Source organism: Lontra canadensis, unplaced genomic scaffold (genome assembly GCF_010015895.1).
Source record: "Lontra canadensis isolate GAN:19392208 unplaced genomic scaffold, GSC_riverotter_1.0 scaffold18, whole genome shotgun sequence".
Lineage (NCBI taxonomy): Eukaryota > Metazoa > Chordata > Mammalia > Carnivora > Mustelidae > Lontra > Lontra canadensis.
This window is the reverse complement of record NW_022631012.1, coordinates 1,556,000-1,578,756: the sequence shown is the minus strand read 5'-3', so window position 1 is coordinate 1,578,756 and position 22,757 is coordinate 1,556,000. Positions and strand designations below refer to the sequence as shown.

The 22,757-nt window shown below is 35.0% G+C and overlaps 1 protein-coding gene across 1 annotated transcript in view; it reads left to right on the top strand.

Annotated features, from left to right (window-relative positions):
- Nucleotides 1–22,757, top strand: part of SPAG16 (sperm associated antigen 16) — a 1,004,614-nt gene that overhangs the window by 783,219 nt on the left and 198,638 nt on the right. The gene's annotated exons all lie outside the window — the stretch shown is intronic.

The following is a 22,757-nucleotide window of genomic DNA, read 5'->3' as shown; positions in this document are numbered from 1 at the left end:
TTTTGATTATTGTAGTATTTTTCCATACCAAGCATCAACCTGAGGTGTAAACTTAAGATATTCCCAGGTATTTTGGGGGCTTGTGTCCCTGGTCATGCATGGTAACTTTCCGATTTACCTGTTATATTCTGTTACTTTTAAATGTCCGACCCTTTAATATTTGCTTCCAAAAAGGGGACAAAAAAAAAAAAAGGCCAAAGGGGAATAAACACCAACTGTTTAAATCCCCTGAAGTTCCTTACTTGGGGAGGGAGGATTTGCAATAATGACTACATGCTTCTGTATCTGTATTTTTTATGATCCGATGCAGCAATCAGCTACCAAAACACATATCCCCAATATATGCCTTCCCTGGCTTTTTTTCAAGCTGTGTACAAGCTGCTCTAGCAACACATGCGTGGCTGATTTCCATGGGGCTGGAAAGTAGGGAATCAATAGCTACTGCTGGTCCAATTGCTAAAATGGACTAAAATTAACTTTAATTTACCATGTAAGCCTTCCTCTGGAAGTTGCAAGCCTTCCAAAACAGTTGTGTCAGACAGATTATCCCTCTGCAGCAGTTGTCTAGGAGGAGAGATAGATTTCTGATACTTCTTACTCCAGCATCTTCTCAGAAACCTCTCTCATTGGCTTTTGTTTAAAAGTTGAAATATCATTGACACATAACATTGCATTAGTTTCAGGTATACAACATAATTATTCAACATTCGTATATATTGCACATGATCACTGTAAGTCTAATTAATACCTATAGACATACATAGTTATATTTTGTTTTCTTGTGATAAGAACTTTTAAGTTCTCTTAGCAACTTCCAAATATACAATACAGTATTATTAAGTATCATCACCATTCTGTACCCATTAGTTGAGATTTAAGAAAATAAATCAAGTTCAAACTACTTGAATCAAATAATAGTTATAACATAAGATGTCTGAAACACATAGTTACCCTAAAGATACTTGCTTCTTCCAGACAATTAACAGGTGGTCCATTGGATCAATCTAGCTTTTGTCTTTACCCAGAGACTAGAAAAAAAGTCTACTGAAAAGAATGTTATCAATATTACAAGATCACACTTTTGTGCATGATAATTAAGAATATCTTGGGGCTCCTGGGTAGCTCAGTCAGTTGAGCATCATCTTTGTTTTGGCTCAGGTCATGATCTCAGGGTCTTGAAATTGAGCCCTGCGTCAGCCTCCTCACTCAGCGTGGAATTTCCCTGTCCCTGTCCCTCTCCCTCTGTTCCTTCCCCTACTCTTTCTGTGCCTCCTCCTGCTTGCTCACTTTCTCTCTCTCTCTCTCTGTGTGTGTGTTTCCAAAATAAACAAATAAAATCTTTTAAAAAATAATTAAAAGTATGTTTTTTTTTTTTTAAAAGATGGAGCCAAATTTGCTTATAGGCCACAATTAAGTACAATAAGTTGTTACTTCAGAGAATGTTGCTTGGGCATCAGCATATTAGGAAAATCTGAACAGAGATTCTGATACATCTATTCCTTATGCAACACTTTTAATTCATTCTTGAAAAGCTTACTGCTAAGTAAAATGCTCCGATAAAACATTTTTTCTTATTTTTAATGGAAAAATTATGTTATAATTTTTATGATATGTTCTACCTCTATTAGTCAGTCCTCTATGTATTAAGTGCATGAGAGACACCTGCATCTTCATATGCTTTTTTATGAATGAATTCAGACCCCATTAGGTCATAGTATGTGACAAGATATACATAAGAATGGTTTAGAATGAAGCCCATTGGAAAGAAAAGGCAACAGCATAAAGAGAATGTTCAAACTCCTGAAAATAGCAAACTTTTTATATTCTTTAGAATCATTTTTTTTCCATACTGTTATCTAGCTTGCTACTTAGGGTATATACTAGTTAGGTCACTTCTCTATGTTCTTTATAATGTGTGATAGGCTGGGCGCCTGGGTGGCTCAGTGGGTTAAGCCGCTGCCTTCGGCTCAGGTCATGATCTCAGGGTCCTGGGATCAAGTCCCGCATCAGGCTCTCTACTCAGCAGGGAGCCTGCTTCCCTCTCTCTCTCTCTCTCTCTGCCTGCCTCTCTGTCTACTTGTGATCTCTCTCTCTCAAATAAATAAATAAAAATATTTTAAAAAAAAGTGTGATAGGCTGCATTTTAATGATGCAATACCATTAAAAATTCTAGAGTAGGCCATCCAATATTTTCTAACAATAAACTTTAGGGTTAAGTAAATTGATGAGAGTACTGTTGCTTGAACTGTAATGCCAAAATATCATACATTTCTTACAACACATTGGAAGAAGTAATTTATACTAATAAAAGCAGTCACTTAATAAAAATAATTTAATATTTAAAAATTTCTTACCACCAAAAGATATTAATCTGACAGTTGCTTTATGATATGTTTACATGCAGATTTAAGACAAAATGATCTAAGGAAAGATGCTATAGCTAAAAAGCTGGTTGAACAATGGAACAGGGTTGCTGATGACTTTTAAGAACATAAATGATTAATATTTAATTTAAATTTGCCTGCATTTTAGAATATAAAAACCTTTAATAAGGTAAGATATGTTAATATCTAAAAAAAAAACCTCAGATGAGTGTTTAATAAAAATCATGGAGAGTGGATAAATTTTCACTATGTTCAACAATCAGAGCAGAGGTAAAGAAACTTTGAAAGAGAAAGACTGAAACAGGAATTCTGTCAAGATAGGGAATAGGAGAAAGAGGTGATCCCGAAACCATATGTACCAGTGGAAATTTGAACTCATTTTAAGAAAAATATTGTTCTTTCTTCAAAACATGAAAGTTTTGTTTGAGTTTTATCTGTTTTTAAGAACCAAGGGACAGAATAGCACCTAGGATACACAAATACATTCAAAGTATTAATATCCAAACATACTCAAATAGAAAAGCAAACACTTTGTTTTCTTTCTCCTCCCTTCCTTCCTTCCTTCCTCTTTCTTTCTTTCTTTCTCTTTCTTTCTTTCTCTTTCTTTTCTTTTCTTTTCTTTTCTTTTCTTTTCTTTTGATTATGTTACATTAGTCACTATTAAGCACATCATTAGTTTTTGATGTGTTCCATGATTCATTGTTTGCATATAACATCCAGTGTTCCATGCAATGTGTGCTCTCATTAATACCCATCACTGGGCTACCCATCCCCCCACTCTCCTCCCCTCTAAAACCCTCAGTTTGTTTCCCTGAGTTCATAGTCTCTTGTGGTTCATCTCCCCTTCCAATTCCCTCCCCCTTCATTTTTCCCTTCCTTCTCCTAATGTCCTCCACGCTATTCCTTATGTTCCACAAATAAATGAAACAATACTATAATTGATATTCTCCACTTGACTTATTTCACTCAGCATGATCTCCATCAGTCTCATCCGTGTTGATGCAAAAGTTAGGTATTCACAATGTTTGGAGATTAATACTTTGAATATATATGTGTATCCTAGGTGCTATTCTGTCCCTTGGTTCTTAAAAACAGATAAAACTCAAACAAAACTTTCTGATGGCTGAGTAATATTCCATTGTATATATGGACCACATCTTTATACTCTCATCTGTTGAAAGAGCATCTCAGCTCTCTCCACAGTTTGATTATTGTGGACATTGCTGCTGTGAACATTGGGGTGCATATGGCCCTTCTTCTCACTACATTTGTATCTTTGGGGTAAATACCCAGTAGTGCAATTGCAGGGTCATAAAGTAGCTCTAATTTTAATTTTTTGAGGAATCTCCACACTGTTTTCCAAAGTGGCTGCACCCACTTGCATTCCGATCACCATGTAAGAGGATTCCCCTTTCTCCACAACCTCTCCAACACTTGTTATTTCTTGCCTTGTCAATTTTAGCCATTCTAACTGCTGTAAGTTAGTATCTCAATGTAGTTTTGATTTGAATTTCTGATGGCTAATGATGAACATTCTTTCATATGTCTGTTAGCCACTTGTATATCTTTTTTTGAGAAGTGTCTGTTCTTGTCTTCTGCCCATTTTTTTACTTCATTTGTTTTTTGAGTGTTGAGTTTGAGAAGTTCTTTATAGATTTTGGTATTAGTTCTTTGTCATTAGTGTCATTTACAAGTATCTTCTTCCATTCTGTGGGTTGCCTCTTTGTTTTGTTGACTGTTTCCTTTGCTGTGCAGAAACTTCAAAAGAAAAAAAAAAGATATTATTTATTTATTTCAGAGAGAGAAATCACAAGCAGGGAGGAAGGGTAAAGGGGAAATCAGAATCCCCACTGAGCAAGGAGCCTGATGCAATACTCAATCCCAGGACCCTGAGATCATGACCAGAGCTGAAGCCAGACATTTAACTGACTGAACCACCCAGGAAATACTTTGTTTTCAATTGGTACCATCACTGAAGACATCACAGGCTTTTTTTCTTCTTCTATCTGCTAAGCTACTAAAGAATATGATCCCGAGAAATAGCCTTAAGGGAATTACCATCTCTTTTGGTACTTGAAATATTCCTAAACTTTTATTTATTTATTTTTTTAATTTCCCACCAAGTGAAGTCAGCATAGAAATTCAAAATTGAGGATTTTAGATATAGCAATTTATTCTCTTTTATGTTGCTAACAAAGGTGATTTATTCAAGTTAAGTGAAAAAGACCTTTATTTCCCTATATATGAGAGATATATTTTTGTTGAAAAGGATAATTAAATCATGATGAATATAATTGGGTGATATCTAATTTCAAGTTAAATCCCAATATTATTTTTAGTGATTATTTTTAGTGCTGTGTTTTATTTAATTTGCTAGTTATGTTATATCTCAAAGAGTTCTTTTATAAATATAAGTGGATAATATATTACTTTGGATGCTGAGTTGTTTTTATTAATGTGAGGGTTAAAAACCTTAAGTTATTGACAAGTATAATGATATCTTTTCATCTTTATATTATAAATTTCATATTTTAAGTATATTTTTATTTCTAGAAATATTTCTTTAAGCTATATGGTTAGTACAGAAGTATTAACTATATAGTTTAAAGAAATTTGGCCTACAGTTATATATATATATATATATATATATATATATATATATATATATATTTTAGAAGCACATCTCACTTGAAGACATTTTTACTTTCTTTGAAGATATAGAACCTATAGTTACATAATAACTTGTTACCCCTACAAATAATTATAGTACATCAAAATGTGCTAAATAAATCTGTACATGCTACAATTTTTGAGGAAACATTGGGAGACTGATCTAAAAAATGAATCCCAGAAAATAAGATTGAAGTCAGAAAAAGCATTGCCAAAAGGGTTTAGTCTCAGCCTCAGAAAGTTGATTCCAATATAATAGAATGTGAGAGTCTTATGGTGGTAGTTTCACTAGAGCTGCTGGAAACACTTAACCTCCAGTGAGAACTTGATTTTACTTGAAGGACTTATATCATTACTCTGTGTACCTATGCATTGTGGGGCATTCGACCTCAGACTATGACATTAAAAAATTAGGCCTGTTTTATTAGTCCTTGTTCTTTAACATTGAAGTATCTTTGTCCCTTAGCCCACTGTTAAAAATACCTAATTGCTTCAGAGCCCATCAGAAAAAGATGACTTTCCTTTCAGTGATCCCCATTAACTTCTATAACATTCAGCCTGTGTAGATGGATGAGTCTTCCTGCTTCTTGGATCTATTGTGTAGGATGACAAACACACAGGCCAAAATATTACCTTCAGATTACAACTTTGTAAGGGGTATGCTTTGCCTATTTTTGCCTACACTAGAATTCTGAGTCTAATTATCAAATAGGGTCCACCCAGTTCAGATGCTTGTTCTTTAACAATTCCTGACTAGATTATTTTATGTGGAACTTATCAAAGCAGTGGAAGGTTTATTGTTACTTTCTTCAACACTCCTTCCTGTCTGTCCTCTTCCTTTTCCCATCCTATTACCTCTTCCACCACAAAACTGATAGTTTACTCTACTTGGTTATGTATTCAGTAAAGATAAACCATGATTTCTGATTCCAAGTTTTAATTTTTGCTCATTAAGAAATGGATCATATTGGGATGCTGGGTGACTCAGTCAGTTAAGCGTCTGCCTTTGGCTCAGGTCATGATCCCAAGGTCCTAGGATGGAGCCCTGCATTGGGCTCTCTGCTCAATGGGGAGCCTGCTTCTCCCTCTGCCTGCCACTTACCCTGCTTGTGCTCTCTCTGTCTCTCTCTCTTTCTGACCAATAAATAAATAAAATCTTAAAGAAAAAAATAAATGAATCCTATAATTTCACCAGTGGGACTGACCAATTGATGTTTCTAGGTGCTCTTCTCAAATACCAGCTCCAAAATGGTGGCTTTATTTTCATTAAAGATTCTAATTTGTGAAGTTTAGTTTTTATTCATAAACATGCTCAAAGTCGAAGCTTTAAGTACCTAGTTTTTCAAATCATTTCAACTGGAGGTTTTATTTTGCATTATAGGGCCATTAAAATGTTGGTTATAGTAGACTAGCTTAATGTTTAAGAACATGAGTTCTAGAGCCAAATCCCAATTCTGAATTCTGAATCCCAGTTCTTCTACTTACTAGCTGGATTAATAGCCGCATGACCATAAGCAAGGTACTTAATCAACCTGTGCCTCAGTTTCTTCTGTTGTAAAATGAAGATTATAATAGTACCTTCCTCATAGGTTTTGGTAAGGAAGAATAACTGACAGCAACATTTCCTAGAACATAGTAAATGTTCAGTAAGTCAACACTAGTTACTTTGTTTTTATAGCTATGGGATGATGTTTTCTATCTCTTGAACCTAATTGCTCCTTTTATCATTTGGTTTTCATTCTCTTTTCTGGCTGCTGTAATACCTGCAGAGATATTTCTTTTTCTAAATTCTATGACAAAATTTTAAATCCCATCAGCTAAAAGGACCTTTCCCTAACTAAAGTCCAGACTCAAAATAGATATCTTCTAAAGTGCCTCTACATTTCTGAATATAGTACTCTGTACCCATTATTCTAACTTAGGTTTTTGGTATTTCACATGCCTGATAGCCTGGGGACATACCTCAAACCTTAGGTAAGACCAAAGAGCAGAAACTTCCAGGCTAATGGTAGAGAAACCTACAGCAACCTATAAAAAATAGGGATTTTTGTGCCTCATACTCCCGCCACTACTGTCTCCTGAGCCATAAAATTATAGTAGACAAAGCTATGATTTATTTGAAAATTTGAAGAGCTGCTTAAATAATCTGAGAAAACTGCACAAACAGTATAGCCTCATGAAATAAGCTGTGGGAGATGGCTCTGCTCTTCTCTCTTTCTCTTTAACACATTGAAAAGTATATTATGCTTCATATAAAGGGCTATGTCTTTGCAGCTAACCTACAATAGTAGTAAATTCTTAACTCTTGGTTTTAGGTATTGCTACCAATATGGTTAATGCCCACAATATGTTAGTTATTGGTACTAATGCCCAAGGCAATGAGGTCTTGGCTTTGCTTAGAAATGTTAGCACTTTCACCTTGTATTCTTCATTAAGCGCATGTATTAATTTTTAATATGATAACCACAAAGAAATTCTTAAAAAATTTGTTTGTCACCTGATCTTTACCGACCACACTCTTGCACTTGGCCTCCTTGTCAAGAAAAATAGAGAGTTTAAAGTTTGTGAGAAATACCAGATGTTGAACAGATCACCATCCGAAATCAATACTCATGCCTATAGTTTTCTTGACCTGTTGATCAGCTTGAGCAAGTATGATTTGTATCAGTTGAAACTCCAAGATAGGGGTAGAAGGCAAAGAAGAGAGAAGCGGAAGGGTCATATCTCTAGTCAATATCAGAAAAAATTTTTAACTATGCATGAAAGATTATATTTTCAAATCCACATGACAATTTTGAATATTTGGTAATATGATTTGGGCTGCATAGGGTACTATCTCTGTTTTAATATATCCTAAAAAATGTTTTCTTGGACCTAATTAGAACATTATATAAACATGTTTGAATAGAAATGAACATATACATGTGGCCCTAAAAAATACCTCCTAAGCATTACAGATAATTGGAAAAAAGGAAGAATTATTCAATAAATGATTTGGGGATATTTGTCTATCCCTCTATGGCAGCAATGATCATGGTGATAGTTGTGATGAATTCCTACCTTATGCCATTCACCAAAAGAATTACAAATGGAGTAAAGACCTAAATGTAATAGTCCTGAGAGATTTAGAAGAAAATAAAGGTGAATACTCATATTGTCTCAGGTTGGTTATTCTCAAACAAAACAAAACATATATATATGGTAAACATTTAAAAAGTAACAGATATACCCACATACAGTTAAAACAAACATATTTCAAATGATATAAAAAAAGGAAAAGTGAAAGACACTCAGAAAAAGTACTTATTTGTATCATATAGTAGAAAAAGTGACAATCTTTAATGTATAAAGAGGTGAACGTTCCTAATGTATAAAAACCCTCTAGGAATCAGTGAGAAAGAAAAACATAGTAGAAAAAAATGGGGCAGTAGACAAATGGGTTACAGAAAGGGACACAAATGAACGGTGTATATACAAACTTCAACTTTAGTATTAAAAAGTTAAGTCCCAGGGACACCTATATGGCTTGGTTAGTGAAGCATGTGACTGTTGATCTCAGGGTTGGGAGTTCAAGCCTGATGTTAGGTGTAGAGTCTACTTCTAAGAAAAAGATAAGTCCCAGTGAAATTGTAAAAGGTTTTAAAAACTAATGACACTCTGCTCCTGAAAAAAAAAATTAACACTTTTGTTCACTACTGCTAAGTATTTTAAGATAATATTTCATTGGTGGGTGGAAACCAGTATATATCAAAAGCCTTGTAAGTACATATTTCCTTTACACAGGAATTCTATTCTTAGCATTTATTTCCAAAGGCAATAATTAAGCATAATGTAAGGTTTTATGTAGGATGGCAATTATTTGTAATAAGGAAGCAACAGAAAGAACCACAATTTGGAATTTGTACATGTGTGTGTGTATACACACATAGATATGTTATGACAGTCGTATTTAAACACTATAGGACTGTTTAAAATCATATTGATATAGTATGTTTGACAACAAAGCAAAGATGTCATAATATACTTAAGTGGTGAATAAAGGTAATATGTGTTGTGTCATATCAATCTTAAAGTTGATAATGACCATATGGATAATACTGCAAGAAATTTGTTTTATTTTATTCTTTGATTCTCATGCATACACATATTTCATTTTTCCCAGTTACCATGCAATAGCTTTAATTGGGAAAAATATTTTCAACAAAGAGGAAATAAATCTATATTAGAATTTATTAGCCTGTATCATTTTGGCTGTATATAAAAATCACCAGGGAGAATTTAAAAAAATTCTGATGCACAGAATTGTCAAATCACTATGTTGTACAACTGATACTAATATTGTATTTCAAATAAGTAAACTATAAAATGTACAGAAGAGTAATAATGGAAGTAAAACCCACCTGAAATGTCTTCATCTAGAAATATCTATTCTTGAGCTGAAATGTCTTCATCCAGAAATATCTATTCTTGAGCATTCCTTCCAGATCTTTTTTGTGTATATGCAGATGTTTATGAAGTCTATAGATTTTTCCATAGATGAGATCAAATTTAAAAAAAAATTCTGAGACATGCCCTGATTTGCTGAATAAAAGTATGCTTTTTTATCTGTTTGTTTGGTTTTTATTTAGCTGTTGATGGTTTCAACATGGCTCTAAAGTGATTCTTAAATTGGCAGGCCAGCATCAGTCTACAAAAATGACATTTGATTAAAATAATACTAAATTCTCAGGATATTGTGAGAATCAAACAAAATAATGTGAGAAAGTGTTCAAAGGATAATAGATGACTAATTCAGGCATGGCATATTTCCTAGTAAACTTAACTTCCATAAAGTCACTTCTTTTGAAATGATGAGTGGACACCATATTGTAGTAATTATGTCCCTCTAGCACTACTCCACTCCCTTCTTGTGGTAGCAGACCCCAGCTACATGATCATAGTGAAGGCCTATGATCAAGGCTGGGCAAGCCAAGGTCTCCTACCTCCCCAGTATTCCTATGAGTGATCCAGGCTTTGGTCAGTCATGACAGAGGATTTTTCTGACTGTGGCCAGCAAATTGTAAATAAGTCTGCTCCATCTCAGATTTCTCTGTCCAAAGAATGGCACAGTTACTCCCCTGACATGATCACCGTAAAAACTCCTTAATACTCCTTGCTCAATCCATCAGCAAGCTCTATTGGCTTTTCCTTTCCGGAACATCCCAGATCTGCCCACTCCTCCTGGCTTCCCAAATTTCCACTCTAGTTTTGGGCTACTGTGTCACTTGGTCTTCTGTTCCATTCTTGTCTTGTTTAAAGCCATTGTCTTCAGAGCCAAATATATTTTCAAATCATAAATCAAATCACGGGATTCCTCAGTTCATAGTTATCCAATGAAATTCTGTTAAATTTGTTTTTTTTTATTTCAATTTAAGGTTTTTTAATTTTTTTATTATGTTCAATTAGGCAACATTGAGAATAAAATCCACACTTCTGTGGTCTGACAAGCCTATAACATGGTTTGTCCCTTGCTTACCTCCCCAAAGTCATACATCTAACTGTCTTGGGTCTAACATTCTTGCTCTTCCTTAAACATGGCATGCTTTCCCTGACTTTGCTGTCACTCTTTCCTCAGTCACTCTGATCATCATCCAGACCTACCAATGACATCCTCCCTTATTTCTTTCAATGTTTTTCTCAAATATTCCCTCAGAGGAAATTTCTTTAACTGCTCTGTGAATATAGCTCCTCCTTCTCATGCATGACACCTATCCATCTCTGTGCCTTATTGGCTCACAGAACTTAGCATTCCCTCATAGTTTCAGGTTCATTGTCTCACTTTCATTAAAATGGAAGTTCCACAAAGGCAGGGAACTTCTCTGTTTTGTTTATTGCTACTGTGCCCAGGGCCTGGACATCCATTGGATTAGATCTCTGTTTCATGGAGATAGTCAGGCTTCACAAGGACAGACTGATGCCACCAAGAGAAGGAGAAGCAGAGGGAGAGAACTGGTGAAGATTTAGTTTCCAGAACCATCTAAGCTAACTCTACTCTTCCCTTTTTCATCCATTGGTTAGATGAATCAAAAACATACTTTTTTTCCTCTTTAGTTAATTTACATATGATTTCTGTCACTTGAGACTGAAAGATCCCTCACTAATAGCTAATTAAAGATTCAGTTTCAGGATTCAAGGCATTTTTGGAGGAAATATGTAAAACACCCTAACTCTGTGCCCAGAACACTGTAATGAAGAACTCAATATAGCACAAACTTTTCACCTCCCAATTCAGTCTCTGGATGCACAATGGGCCACCATCATTGACTAGTCAAGGACCTTTCTCTCCTCCATTGAGTATTTTGTTCTTTGTATCATTGTGTATTCCCTTCATCTGTTAGCTGAACTACTCAGCCTTGGCTGATTCTTATCCTTCTTAACCTTTCCCTTCCCTTCCAGATTTGCAGATCATTTCAGAGTTGTGAAGGAAATTCTAATCAAAATTGATTTCACTTGGGTTCTATTTCCCACACACTAAGCAAATAATACATAAACCATATTCTTTAATCCCTTTATCCCTATCCAGTTTTAAAGCAAACTGGTTATCCACCTATCTACACCCTTGATTTTGTCTGATTTTGTTTATATAAATGTTCACATAGAGCTGCCACTCATTCCTGCATTCCAAGCAAAGATGATGATTTTGCAGAACTCCAGATACCTGAGCACAATGAAAATACTCCTGTAGAATAGAATACAGTCTACACAAGCAGGGTAGGTGCCAAAATCCAGCATCAAACTCAAGGAAGCAAGTACATGTCTATGGCTGATTCCTCATCTATAGAACTATTATTGACATTTTGGGCCAATATTCAATACATAAGAGCTGTTCTGTGCATTATTTCATGTTTAGGAGCATCTCTGACCTCTATCCACTACACAGCAGTAAAACTACTTTTGTGAAAACCAAAAATATCTAGATTTTAACAACGTCCCCTAATGTGTATATATGTGTATGTTGGGGAAAGGATTGTGCTCAGCCAAGAATGACTTGTGTACAGAGAAAGAACTTGTCTTGCAATTCAAAAAAATTAGTTCCTTCCATCCATTTAATATACTATTATCCCTTCAAAATAGGCAGTAAGATATCCTGAATAGGTGAGGGTCCCAGTTCTTTAGATAATTCAATCAGTTTTCACAGTCCTAGACTTTATAACCCAATATGGATCTATCAGTAATGAAACTGGTAGCTTGATTTGTTCTGTTTAAAGATTTGAATTTTTAAAGGGGGCCTATTCTCTTCAGAGCCCCATTACTTTCATAGTTAAGGTTAAAACTCTTTTACTTACAATACCTTTTGTGATAGAGCTCAGGCTTGCTTCTCAAACCTAAGTCTCTCCTATTCCTTTGCATATGTCCTATGCCCCACCATGTCATTTTTTTTTTAATTCTATGAGGAAAGGATATGCTTTCCAATATCTCCACTTTATTCACACATGCTGTTCCCACTGCCTGAAATACCCTTCCCAGTTTTCAATATTTTCTCTAAGATGTTAATTCCTATAACACTGAAAAACTTTCCTCCACTCTTGTTCTTCCCTAACAAACTCCCTTCCAGGTTAGTAGGCTTCTCTTTCTGATTCCCTGAGCCTTAGAGGTTATTCTGTCTTGTAAATATCAGTTTGTTTGTTTTTTTAAACTCATCTCTCATGAAGTACTTGAAGGTTTACAAGGATTTGTAAATTCTCATTTACAAGTATATTTAATTTAGAATTAGGAAAGAAATTAAAATAAATGACTAGAACTTTAAAGATTCATGCTCCTTTTCTTCTAAGTTCTGTTTAGTCGATTTTTCAGAAATGCTTACCTGGAAATACTTTCTAATAGCAACCTGACTTTCCCTGCCATCTAGAACACTCTATGACTATCACCATCTCACAAATTTCTTTGTAACTAAGGGGTCCCAGAGCTTAAGATTCAGGGCTTTTATGGTAAATCTACCTTTTTAAAATGTATCTCTGTGCCTCAATGACCAGTGCAATGTTTAAGCCATAGAAAAAATTAAATACATCGTAGTGATAACAATGTTGAATTTTGCTTAAAGATTAAGAAATCTTACCTTTTATGTGTTCTAGAAAAAGACTTACTTCAGATGAACCACCCTTCCAATGAGAGTTTGCTAAGACTCATGGATACCCCCACCTTGTAAAACAAGGCCAGACAGACTTACCAATTTTCATTTTTCGCCTCAGAAATGCCTAGCTGAACCTCTTGTCTCCACTGATAGAACAAAATGCTTGCAACCAAACTTTGGTTAAGCTTTTGTCCTTATTCTAGGGCCCTGAACTTTGACTCACTTTTAGCCCAAGTCAACATTCAGCCCCTCCTATATACAGACTGGACTCAGAGTGAAAGATCCTATGACCTATTATTCTCTCATGCCATCTTTCAACCCACTTGCCCACTCTGGTTCTTTCTAGTGTTGTACTTCTCTCTGTAAAACAAAATCCCTTTTTGTCTGACTCTCGAGATGCTTGCAGTTCTTACAGTTACCAAGGTCTCCCTTTCCCCAGACTTGGAAGAAATCCCTTTCTCCATACTTTTGAATATCTCTCTTTACTAAGTCCAGGTTTGTTTTTTTAATTTGACAATAGATTTCCTGGAGCAGGGATTGGAGGGGGAAGCAAAAAGAAAGAAAAGAAAAAGAATGAATGAAGTGGACTCCTAGCAAAATAGTCTTCCTTTGTCTTTATAATGCTGATACTCTCCTCCTGATCTCATGTGCGCTCTGGTATTTGATACTGTCCACCCGCCACAATCTACTTTTCTGTCAGTCATAACTAAAAACTTAATTTGTGAATGGATAAAGAAGATGTGGCATAGATATAGATATATCTATGCCATATCTATATCTATGCCACATCTATTCCTCAGAACAGCAATTCTGATATATATATATATATATATATATGTATATATACATGTACATATATATATATATATATATATATAATCTCCATCAAAAAATGAAATCTTGCCATTTGCAACTACATGGATGGAACTAGAGGGTATTATGCTAAGCAAAATAAGTCAATCAGAGAAAAACAATTATAATATGATTTCACTGATATGAGGAATTTGAGAAACAAGACAGAGGATCATAGGGGAATGGAGGGAAGAATGAAACAAGGTGAAACCAGAGACAGACAAACCAGAAGAGACTCTTAAGCTCAGGAAACAAACTGAGGGTTGCCGGAGCGGAGAGGGGTGGGAAGGATGGAGTGACTGGGTAATAGACATTGGGAGGGTATGTGCTATGGTGAGTGCTGTGAACTGTGTAAGACTGAGGAATTATAGACCTGTACCCCTGAAACAAATAATACATTTTATGTTAATAAAATCAATTAATTGATTATATATTAATTAATTAAAATTAATTAATTAATTAAAACTTAATTTGTCAATATTATTAAACTGTTCTGATGTCTGATTTCCTTTTGGTTTAAATCTCACCTCCCACATGACTCAGTCTAGATCCTAATCCTTTCAGACTTTTTCCTGGATTAGTGCCAAAAAAAAAAAGTTGAGGAGACAGTTGGTTAGGCATCAGGCTCTCGATCTCAGCTCAGGTCTGGATCTCATGATCTTGAGTTAGGGACCCACACTGGGCTCCACACTAGACCTGGAGCCTCTTTAAAAAAAAAAAAGAAAAAAAATGAGAAGACAAGTTAGTTTTGGAAGGCCTAATAGGTTTCAATAACAAAAAGTTAGAGTAAGGCCATTCTGGATACAAACAACTATATGTAAAGTCTTGGATTTAGGAATTGGAAATTCATGCCTGAGTACAATATAATTCTTAATTTTAGTTTAACTTGGTAGAGTTAATGAAAGAGGGCTGGAGATAGTCATAATAACCTTAATTGTTAGATAAGAATAAATGAACTTCATATAAAAAAGCAAAAGAGTAAAATATTTTATCCTGATTGGGACATGATAAAAGTGGTTAGGATATTAAGTTAAATGGAGGTAGGAAGAAATTGGAAAGCAGGAGAGGGGGGAAAAAAAGCAGACAAAAGGAAATAATACAGCCAAGAGGTGATCAGGATTCTGATTTGCAGGTTTCTGTGAGAAAGAAGCATGTTAGGAATGGATATTGATTGGGATGAAGAGTATGAGCTCTGTGTTTTATGTGTAAAATTTCCAATATTGGCAAAATGCACAAACAGCACTATCCTATAGTGAATGAAAAATTGTTGAAAGTATAATTTTGGAGACATTTGAGCTCTATCAATCAAAACTTTTGAATTTGTCTCATGATGCTCAAAAAGAAATTCCAGAGTACAATACACCTTTGCAGTACAAATGTTTTTCCCAAATTTGGGGTAAAATGTACTTTTTTCTCTTTCATAAAATGTATTAATTGAATTCTCGACTGATTATATAATTTCATGTTGATTGTAGAATGCAAACAGGCATACTTAACACAAAATATTTTGAACATTTAAGTAGTTAACATTTGAGAACACTTAACATTAAGTACAGTTTTGAACTTATTCTTTCATTGGTTAAAATTATTGTGTTAAAGAGATATGGATAATAAAATTCTGCATAGGTACCTTACATACGTACAGGATATAGAAAAATGTGATTAAGATAATGTTAAATTATAGGGTCATTTTTATAATCATTATTTTATAAATTAACAAATCAAACTTCATCAGACATTGAAATCCATTATTTCAGATAAGGAACAATGATTTATAAGAGCCAAGTGACAGATTTAATACAACTGCACATTTTAATAAAAGTGTTACAAAGTTTTAGTTATTAAAAATTCAAAAAGGTTAACATTTTAGATATAAAAAGAGCAAGGCACCAATCGATTTAATGGGAGATAAAGGGTAAAGCATGCAATGCTCAGACTTTAAAAATCCAATTATTCCTATTACTGTGCATACATTAAGCAGTCATATTTTAGTGCTGTCCCATGCCTCACTTGTCTTGCTGCCTCTTATCAAACCTCCTGTTTGCATTTTAATTGACTTGAGGAAAGGCAAAGGGAAAAAGAAAAAGAAGTTGTAAAATTGAAGAAAGTGCTCTGCATATTTGAAAGCATATAAGTGACCTTCTCTATGTTATGTCAATGCTTTAACCACCATTATGCTCCAAAAGTCAAAGCCCTATCAGTCTAGCTGTTTTTAAATTGCCACTTCCAAACCTAAATACCTTTTTTGAAAGTTTATGTCACCACTCTTAAGAGTGCTTAATATATACAAGAACCATATTAGACTTACTTGAATAAATTCCCACTAGGCTATACACACTTTCCACTGGGTAAAATAATAGACACAAAAATTATTCCATTATGTTTCACAGTTTGTATAAACTTCAGATTTCTCTTCTGAAAATGGAGATGGCAAGAGTGACTTTATAAGATAGCTATGAAAATAAAAGAAATGTTAATGTCTGAGCCTGCCAAATGAAGTATTCTCTGTGGGCTCACTGAAAGTTGATTCTTGGTGTTTTGGCATGATTCCTAAAATGGTTTTGAAGCTGTTTCTGGGGCAGTGGTTCTCCAACTTCTTGGTCTTAAGACCCTTTATACCCTAAAAATGATTGAGAATCCCAAAGACCTTTTTCTTACTTAGATTGCATCTTTTAATCCTTACTATATTTTAACTTCAAGTTAAATGTATGTATAATTTTAAAAATACATACTTACTAATTTAAAATAGCTATAAAAAACTAATTACATCCTAACATGAACATTTTACAAAAATCTGTCTTTTTCAAAGCAAACAAAAGGAAAAGATTGGTGTTGTTTTACATTTTTCAAACCTCTGTAAGAGCTCTAGATTCTAATATCTGTTTCTGCAATCGATCTTTTGTGATACTTTGTTTTGGTTGAAGCAGAGAGAGAAAATCAAGACTCACACAGATCTATGGCTTAGAAAAGGAAGACTTCAAGGTATCCTAGAAAAGTACTTGGGGGACTCCCAAAGTCTTGGAACCACGCTTGGAAAATTGCTGTTCTGAGGAATAGAAGCAAAGGGGTGGAGAAGAGATGGTTTCCAGCTTTGGCTTCACGTCAAATCTGGGGAAAATGGATAGGAATGTGTTGGAGACCTGGAGACCTACCTTCAGCCTTCATGTTCACTTTAACCTCGTTGTCTGTGTACTACCCTGATATATTCCATGTGCACTTTGGTCCTGCAAAGATGATCAGAACTGTAGTCTGCTTTCATTTGACAAAACCTGGGAAGAGAGGACAAGAGCTGCTTGTGTAATAACACATTCATGCAGTGGAGGTTTTACTGTATAACGTTTGGTGTTGGAATGTGCTTTGATTAATTATTGAATACTGTAGCTCCCTGATGTATGCCGATTTAAATTTGCTGTTTCACAAGTGGTCCTGAGGTTGCAATCACATGTAATATTTGTAACATTTTTAGGCATAAGTTTAGAACAGGTCTCCAGCCCAGTATGAAAGGGTGAGTGAGTCAGGTGACAAGTGGGTTTAGCCAGTCCCCAACATCTCTACCCAATTGTACTTACTGATGGTCACTTTTCTTAGGAATACTTCTAGAATAATTAAAATCACTGTTAAAAGTCTTGGGATTTGGGAAAGTATGACTGTTTTGTGAAAAATGGCCTTGTGGATTTGAAAAGCTATGACCAGTCTTGGTAATGGAAACAAAGAAGTGAAGCTATTGATCTGAAGTATGGTGCCTGTGAACAATAACTCTAGATTTTACTTTGGTCTAATATTTGTGAAATAATTAAGAATATGAATATATCACTTGAAGTTAAGCTTTATTGCATTTTATGAGGAAAATTAGATATAATTGTATTCACAAATTTGGGCATTTGAAAATGAGATCCACTATATTAAATCAATATTTAAATTCAATGTTAGAATAATCAACATTGTTTTTATTCTCAATTTGGCATAGTTTTGAAACCTTTTGTTAAAATCTAATCTTTAGGAAAAGGTGAAAAATATTAATTATTTTATTATATAGTATTTATAAAAACTATAAAGTAAGATAGAAACAACTTATCAAATAGGGATATTGACAGTCTTTAAATATGCATAAAATACATATATATTTTTTTCTGTTTTTGTGAAATTTTCTGTACTGTCTGTGACTTAATCTCTGAAGGACATTATTTAAAAGGATTAGAACAGGGGCACCTTGGTGGCTCAATAGGTTAAGGGTGTGCCTTTGACTCAGGTTATGGTGCCAGGGTCCTGGGATTGAGTCCCACATCCCGGGCTCCCTGCTCAGAGGGGAGCCTGCTTCTCACTCTCCCTCTGCCACTCCCCCTGCTTGTGCGAGTTCTCCCTCTCTCTCTGTCAAATAAATAAAATTTTTAAATAAATAAATAAAATGGTTTAGAGCAATTACTTGGGATACATAAAGTGCTATGTAAGCTTTTCCTATTTTCATAATTTTTTACAAATACCAGTTATACACATACACAAGAGACAACAAGAAAAAACAAGATAATTTATTGAGTGCGTGCTCTGTGCCAGCTACTATTCTAGGCATCGGGGATAGAGTGCCTAAAATAGAACTGATTGGTGTACATTACAAGGCACAGAATTTTATTCCACAAAAATCTTCAAATTCTTTGAAAAAAATATTGTTCATTTCCCTCTGGGTGTTTAGTATAACTTACATGAATTCTCTATCAATGAAATAAATTATTCCATGTGGCAAGCTTGCAGATGATTATTTCTGTTCAAAATAGTAGGCCAACTATTCCTTTAGTTGTCATTAACTGATGATGGAACCTTAAAGATATTTATTACCTTAGTAATAAATTTAATGGGCATAACAAAGGTAATTTAGAAAAAACAATTAGTAGGTTTACCCTCTAGAGAAACATTATATTAACTGATACTCATTTCTGATAGATTATTTTATAAAGAAATTTTATACATATTGATGGAAACAACATCAATATTGACTTTAGAAGAATACAAAATTTATAATAAGATGTTTAAAAATAGAATACTGTGGGGTGCCTGGGTGGCTCAGTCTTTAAGTGTCTGCCTTTGGCTCAGGTTGTAATCCCACAGTCCTGGAATCGAGTCCCGCATCAGTCTCTCTCCTCAGCAAGGAGCCTGCTTCTCCCTCTCCCACTCCCCCTGCTTGTGCTTTCTCTGTCTCACACTTTGTCTCTCTCTGTCAAATAAACAAATAAAATCTTTTAAAAAATAGAAGACTGTAATAGGATTTCATATCAAATTCAGTTTAACTTCTTTTTGAGGTAATTATAAAGACTATTTTTTTGTAATTTTTAAAAAAGTTTTTAGTTTGATTTCACTTAGAACACACTATGTTATATTAGTTTCAGGTGTACAATAATAGTAATTCAACACTTCCATACATTACCCTGTGCTCATCAGCTATTAAACCCATCTTCCCACCCACCTCCCTTTGGTATCCATCTTATGTTCTCTATAATTGTCTGTTTCTTGATTTCTCTCTGTCTCTCTCTCTCTCTTTCTTATTTTTTTTCCCTTTGTTTCTTTGGTTTCTAAAATTCCAAATATGAGTGAAATCATATGGTATTTGTCTTTGGGTGACTGACTTCTTTCACTTAGTATTATATTCTCTAGCTTCATCCGTATCATTGCAAAATGACAAGATTTCATTCTTTTTTTATTGGTGAATAATAATATTTTGTGTGTGTGTATATATATGTATGTATATACTGATATATGTATCTGTGGAAACAGGGGCTGCCTCCATATCTTAGCTCTTGTAAATAATGCTGCCATAAACACGGGGGTGTGTGTATCCCTTTGAATTAGTGTTCTTGTATTCTTTGGATAAATACCCCATAGTGAAATTGCTGAATCAGAAGGTAGTTCTATACTTAACTTTTTTAGAAACATCCATATTGTTTTCTAGAGTGTCTGTGGCAGTTTTCATTTCCACCAACAGTGTACAAGTATTCTTTTTTCTACACGTCCTTGCCAGATCATGTTGTATCTTGTGTTGTTGATTTTAGCCATTTTAACAGATGTGAAATGAGATCTCTTTGAAGTTTTGATTTTCATTTCCCTGATGATAAGAAATGATCATCTTTTCATGTGTCTGCTGGCCATCTGGATGTCTTCTTTGGAGAAATGTTTGTTCATGTCTTCTGCCCACTTTTTAATTGGGTTCTTTGTTTTTTGGGGTGTTGGGCTTTATAAGTTCCCTATATACTTGATATAGTAACCCTTTATCAGATGTGTCATTTGCAAGTATCTCCTCCCATCCCGTAAGTTGCCTTTTAGTTTTTTCTTTTGTTTTGTTTCTGTTTTTGTTTTTGTTTTGCTGTGCATAGCTTTTTATTTTGATGTTGTCCCAATAGTTTTTATTTCCGTGGCCTCAGGAAATGTATGTAGAAAGAAGTCACCACTGCCTGTGTTCTCTTCTAAGATTTTTATCGTTTCAGGTCTCACATTTAGGTCTTTAATCCACTTTGGATTTTTCCTTGTGTACGAATGAAACTGGACCACTTTCTTACACCAAACACAAAAATAAATTCAAGTTTAGCTTAAACTTATTATCAGCAACTATCTAAACTTTATCTAAAAGGCTTACACATTTTAGAAATCCTTAAGCCCTTGATCCACATGGTCTTTTATCTAAGCTGTTTGGAAGCTTTCCCCAAAAATCAGCCTTGTCTCTCAGTTAGCCTACAGCTATCTAGGACTTCCTTGATTCTTCTTCTTCTTCTTCTTTTTTTTTTTTTAAGATTTTTTATTTATTTATTTGACAGATGGAGATCACAAGTAGGCAGAGAGGCAGGCAGAGAGAGAGAGGAGTAAGCAGGCTCCCTGCTGAGCAGAGAGCCCAATGCGGGGCTCGATCCCAGGACCCTGAGATCATGACCTGAGCCAAAGGCAGAGGCTTTAACCCGCTAAGCCACCCAGGTGCCCCTTCCTTGATTCTTCTGACTGGTTATATACATGATTTGAAATTGTAAATTATCAAAGTACCATCTGCTTGAGGTGTGGGGTCACTTAATATTTTATTAATTTCCATTGCATTTGAGCTTGCTGATTTTTAATCAATAAAATTTTCCACATTCTATTAGGGAAAGACTTATAAATCTGAAAGTTATGTCACTGACATTCCAACCCCTACCCAGAGTCCTCTCCAACTCCCTATTCACACCTCTCACATCCAGTCAAAATTAAACATGTTTTATGAGTTCTGACAACACTTGCATATACTAATATGGAATTTGTCATAGCTGAATATGCTAAATCTGGATTGCAAATTTCAGGGAACCAAAGGCTTGTTTGTTTCTTGAACGCTTAAGATAGTGCCAGGGAATTAATGAACCCTCAACAAACATTTATAGAGATTAATGAATTAATCTTCAAGTAGCTTTTTAAAAAATTTTTGTTGTTGTTGCTTATGCACCACACCCAGTGCCCCATGCAATACATGCCCTCCACAATACCCACCACCAGGCTCATCCAACCTCCCACCCCCCCTCCAAAACCCTGTTAGTTTGTCAGAGTCCACAGTCTCTCATGGTTTGTCTCCCCCTCCAATTTCCCCCAACTCCCTTCTCCACTCCATCTTCCTATGTCCTCCGTGTTATTCTTTATGCTCCGCAAATAAACGAAACCATATGATAACCGACTCTCCCTGCTTGACTTATTTCACTCAGCATAATCTCTTCCAGTCCCATCCATGTTGATACAAAAGTTGGGTATTCATCCTTTCTGATGGAGGCATAATACTCCATAGTATATATGGACCACATCTTCTTTATCCATTTGTCCGTTGGAGGGCATCTTGGTTCTTTCCACAGTTTGGCGACTATGGCCATTGTTGCTATGGGCATTGGGGTACAGATGGCCCTTCTTTCCACTACATCTGTATCTTTGGGGTAAATACCAGTAGTGCAATTGCAGGATCATAGGGAAGCTTTATTTTTAATTTCTTAAGGAATCTCCACACTGTTTTCCAAAGTGGCTGCACCAACTTGCAGTCCCACCAATAGTGTAAGAGGGTTGCCCTTTATCCACATCCTCTCCAACACTTGTTGTTTACTGTCTTGCTAATTTTGGCCATTCTAACTGGTGTAAGGTGGTAGGTATCTCAATGTGGTTTTGATTTTAATCTCCCTGATGGCTAATGATTATGAACATTTTTTCATGTGCCTGTTAGCCATTTGTATGTCTTCTTTGGAGAAGTGTCTGTTCATGTCTTCTGACCATTTTTTGATATGATTATCTGTTGTGTGTGTGTTGAGTTTGAGGAGTTCTTTATAGATCTTGGACATCAGCCCTTTTTGTACTGTCATTTGTGGATATCTTCTCCCATTCTGTGGCTTGCCTCTTTGTTTTGTTGACTGTTTCCTTTACTGTGCAGAAGCTTTTGATCTTGATGAAGTCCCAAAAGTTCATTTTCGCTTTTGTTTCCTTTGCCTTTGGAGACATTTCTTGAAAGAAATTGCTGTGGCCGATGTCGAAGAGATTACCGCCTATGTTCAAACATTCTTAAGCAAGGATTCTGATGAATTCCTGCCTGATGTTGAGGTCTTTTATCCATTTTGAGTTTATCTTTATGTATGGTATAAGAGAATGGTCGAGTTTCATTCTTCTACATATAGCTGTCCAATTTTCCCAGTACCATTTATTGAAGATACTATCTTTTTTCCACTGTATATTTTTTCCTGCTTTGTCGAAGATTAGTTGACCATAAA